Source organism: Psammomys obesus, unplaced genomic scaffold (assembly GCF_907164565.1).
Source record: "Psammomys obesus unplaced genomic scaffold, mPsaObe1.curated_primary_1811, whole genome shotgun sequence".
Classification (NCBI taxonomy): domain Eukaryota; kingdom Metazoa; phylum Chordata; class Mammalia; order Rodentia; family Muridae; genus Psammomys; species Psammomys obesus.
This window is the reverse complement of record NW_026596088.1, coordinates 3,953,543-3,957,864: the sequence shown is the minus strand read 5'-3', so window position 1 is coordinate 3,957,864 and position 4,322 is coordinate 3,953,543. Positions and strand designations below refer to the sequence as shown.

At 44.4% G+C, this 4,322-nt stretch overlaps 1 non-coding gene across 1 annotated transcript; it reads right to left on the bottom strand.

The window, feature by feature from the left end:
- Positions 1–1,096: 1,096 nt before the first annotated feature.
- LOC129691555 (small nucleolar RNA SNORA17) lies at positions 1,097–1,223 on the bottom strand. The gene has a single exon (XR_008722489.1). It is a non-coding gene; the product is annotated as a small nucleolar RNA SNORA17 (small nucleolar RNA).
- Between the last annotated feature and the right edge of the window lie 3,099 nt (positions 1,224–4,322).

Genomic DNA, 4,322 nt, shown 5'->3' with positions numbered 1-4,322 from the left:
TCAGGGCCAGCTCTCCCATGCTCATACCCTTGATGATGTCTCGCTGGTACCCCTACCACAAGGACATGCTTTCCCTGGTGCTGCAGCTTATGAAGAGCAGGGATAGCCCTCTTGCTATCCTGGTCTCAGGGCCAGGTCTCCCACCTACCACAGATGATGAAAGGTGACGGGGAAGGAGGGGATCACTCCCTCATCCAAACCACTGCATGGGAGATGAGTGGCAGAGCCAGCTCTCCCATGCTTCTGTCCTCAGGGCTAGCTCACCTGCGACTCCTGCAATGTGCTGGGCCAGCTCTTGAGTACTTCAGCTGGCTAGGAGCAGAGTCAGCTCTTCTGTTCTCATGCCCCCCCGCCCCCCGCCAGCTCTCCCAGGATGCCCAGATGATGGATGGGCCAGTTCTACACAGCCTTCAGACATCAACATGTCCCTGGGCGGCAGCCCAGACCAGAGATATCCATCTGTCCTTTGGTGATAGCAGACCGCTGCTGTGGCTGCAGGGCCACGTATCCCGATGTGGCCACTGGTGGCAACACAGGTGGTGATCCTACCGTGGTCCCGGACAGCATCACCTGTTACTCACATCAGGGTGTTCCTCACTACCCTCGGGTCTCCTATTCTGCCTTTCTTCATTGTGCCCACATCCTTCTGTTTCTCTTTCTCTTCCATTTCTCCACACTTACTTGCTCCTCTTAGTGGTGCCCATGAGCTCTGATTGTCTGGAGTCATCTGAGGAGTGGTCTCAGGAGTGCTGTGCCCTGCTTGTGAATTATGGCACCGGGCAGGGGTCATCTCAGGCATGGTCTGCCCCTGTAGGCATGCACAGCACAGGACTGGTGGTCATCTTAGGCTCTCCACCTGTCTTGTTTCCATGGCGCCAGTCTGGTGGTTGTTTCGGGCTCACTCCTTGCCTGCGCCACCTGAGTGGCCCTATGCGAGGGTCCTCTGTGTAGAGCTCACTCCTGCCTGGGGTCCGCAGTAGCAGGCAGGGGTCTTCTGGTATCATACCAGTTTGCTCCCTGCTCTGGTTGTCCATCAGGGCCTGTGTGGTGCTGGACTGGGCTTGCTGGACTTGTCTTGGGCTTGCTTTTTTCAGGGAATGTCAGGCTGCTAATCATTTGAGGTTTACAGGTCAGAACACCGAGCACAGACATAGCTTCTCTCCTCTCTGCCACTGAAACACGTGTGATCCAGCAGCCATACAGGCAACACCTCTAGGGGCAGGTTGCTTTTGCTCTTTGAGACAGGGTTTCTCTGTGTAGCTCTGACTGTACTTAAACTTGCCCTGGCCTTGAACTCACAGAGACCCAACTGCCTCTGCCAGGATTAAAGGCATGCACCACCACCGCCTGGTGACTCTGAATATTTCAGAGAGGATTTTTACCTTTTAAACATTTCGGATATTTTAAAGAGACCGAAGTTTCAAAGTGTCTGAAATCTGAAAGAATGTGGACTTTTTAAAAGTTGGAATGTTTTCTATTGGGATATAGATATTAATGTGAGATCTTGGGGATAAGCAAGAAAGAAAAGCCTGTAGATGTACTGTGTTTGTGTGTCAAATTGACATGGGGTCCATTACACTGACTAGTTTTTATGTCAACTAGACACAAGCTGGAATCATTTCAAAAGAGAGAACCTCATTTGAGAAAATGCCCCCACCAGGTTGGCCTTTGAGGGCTCAAACCACTGTGGGCAGAGCCACCCCTAGGCGGCAAAAAAAAGCTGTCAAGCTATAAGAAGGGAGCCCGTAAGCAGCACCCCTCCATGACCTGCATTACTTCCTCCTGGTTCCTGCTCTGATTTCCTTTTATGATGGACTGCAAGCCAGAAGACGGAATGAGCCTTTTCCTCCCCAAGTTGTTTTTGGTCATGGTGTTACGTCCCAGAGATAGAACTCTTAACTAAGACAGTTGTATTAACTGACTTTCTCTTTTTTAACATCCACCCACTTTTTTCATTTTTTTTTTTTAAATAAAAAAACTACAATAGCTGGTCGAGCTGCTGTCATGTAGAGCAGCTGTGATGGGTAGCAGCTTTGTAAAAGTCCAGACTTGGAAGGTCTAGTTTTTAGGTCTCATTATATTTCATTCCTGTATTTGTGCACATTTTGAGAAAAGAATCCCTCTTCTTCTTTTTTCTTTTTCTTTTTTTTTTTAACAAAACTACTTCCAACTTAGGTTGCCTAGTGAGCTTATAATGAAGTGGGTCGGACATTGCACTTAGTAAAATTATACCATGACCTGGCTCAATTCCATTTTTTTCTTTTCTACCAGAATGAACTGTCTCACTTTCTCTGAGACTTTCTCTCTTAGCATGTACACTAGGTTAGGAGCATCCACAGTGGAATTCCACAGTCCTCCAGCATTCCGTTTTTAGTCAGTGACTCACTTTATGATATTTGCTTTCCTAATTGCTTCTGCATTCAAAACAACAACAACAATAAAAAGAAAAAAAAAAAAAACCAAACAAAAAACAACAGGAAACTTGTCTGCTTCATTAGTTTAGCCTCTAGTCTCATCCAGGGTCATCGAGAATGTACTAGCTTAAAAATGACAGTTGAAAGAATGAAGGAATGACTAAAGTGAAGAAACAATAAGACTACTTGAGAAAATTGCACAAAGCTGAATGATCTTCCAAAAACATGGATTCAGATAAAGGGTTGCACAGTATTTATATCAAAATAATTGCAAGAGTTCAATACAAGAAAAGATTTGCATGAGTTGGGATGTTTTTTTTTTTTTTTTTTGTATTCTGGATGGGAGAATCACAATGTTGTAGTTTCATTGTATGATGCTGGATTGTCAAGCTGTTGAGAAATAATTATCACTAGGAAAACAAAGGGGGAAAGTTATACTATTGTGTAAACCTGAAAAACAAAATTAATTTGTGTAAATGTTTTACAGAGCTGTGTATAAAGAAGTAGTATTTAAAGACTAGAAAAATTACAGGTGAATATTTACTTCTTGGGGAGATTAATGGCTGAGAGACTGACCATGTGACAGTGAAGGCGGTGAGGTGTCAGAGCCGCTAAAACCAGTGATCTGGAAAGCTGGTAACTCAATAACTGGAAGAAATCGGACAGAGGAACAGAACCCTGATGGCCCTAATAAATAACAGGCTTTTACAAATCAGTAAGAAATGGCAACAAGGGAATAATAAACTTATAAAAATGCAAAATAGCAGCTGAGCACTGTAGTTCACACACCTGTAATCCCAGCTCCCTCCGGTGGCTGGGGTAGGAGTATTAGCCTGAACAAAGATAGTGGGACTCTATCTCTGAATAAGTAAATAAATAAACAGAAAACAAATAAATGCATTGAATATACAAGATATGAAAGATAAATGTCTAAGTTAGTCTGTCCTGCCATGGAAGACTCACTATGTGAGGCCTGACAAACAGCTAGAGAGATTAGAAGTCTAAAACTAGGGCACCAGTAGGGCTGAGTTCGGGTGAAGACTCTGCCTGACCTATAGACAGCTACTTTCTTGTGCCTTCACATGGAAAATGGGAAGGAGGTGGGGAGAGAGGAGGAGGAAGGGTGGGAGGGAGAGAAAGAGAGATAAAGAGGGCAGATATTTTTTTGTTTTTGTAATCACACTATAGGATCACAGTCTGCCTATTTGTCTTCATTTAAACATAACTATCTCCTAAAGACCCTTTCTCCAAATATATTCTTATGGGGGTGAGGGATGGCATTTCTACACTGCACTTCATAGTTGTAAGTAAATAGCAAACAAACATAGATTTCATTTGCATGTACTAGAAAAAGTATGGGTGTGTATATATTTTTTTAATTTTTTATTAATTACACTTTATTCATTTTGTATCCCCCCATAAGCCCCTCCCTCCTTCCCTCCCGATCCCACCCTCCCTCCCCTTTCTGCATGCATGCCACTCCCCAAGTCCACTGATAGGGGAGGTTCTCCTCTCCTTTCTTTCTTTCTTTCTTTCTTTCTTTCTTTCTTTCTTTCTTTCTTTCTTTCTTTCTTTCTTTTTTTTTTTTTTTTGAATTTTATTTTTTTCTTATCAGTTACATTTTCTTAACTCTGTATCCCAGCCGTGTCCCGATCCCTCATTCCCTCCCAGTCCCTCCCTCCCTCCCTCATCTCCACCATGCCCCTTGCCAAGTCCACTGATAGGTGGGACCTCCTCCCCATTCATCTGATCCTGTTTTATCAGGTATCTTCAGGACTGGCTGCAAAGCTCTCCTCTGTGGCCTAACAGGACTGCTCCTCCCTTGGGGGGTGGGGAGGCCAAAGAGCCAGTCATTGAGTTCCTGTTAGAAATAGTCCTTGTTCCCCTCACTATGGGAAACCAATTGGT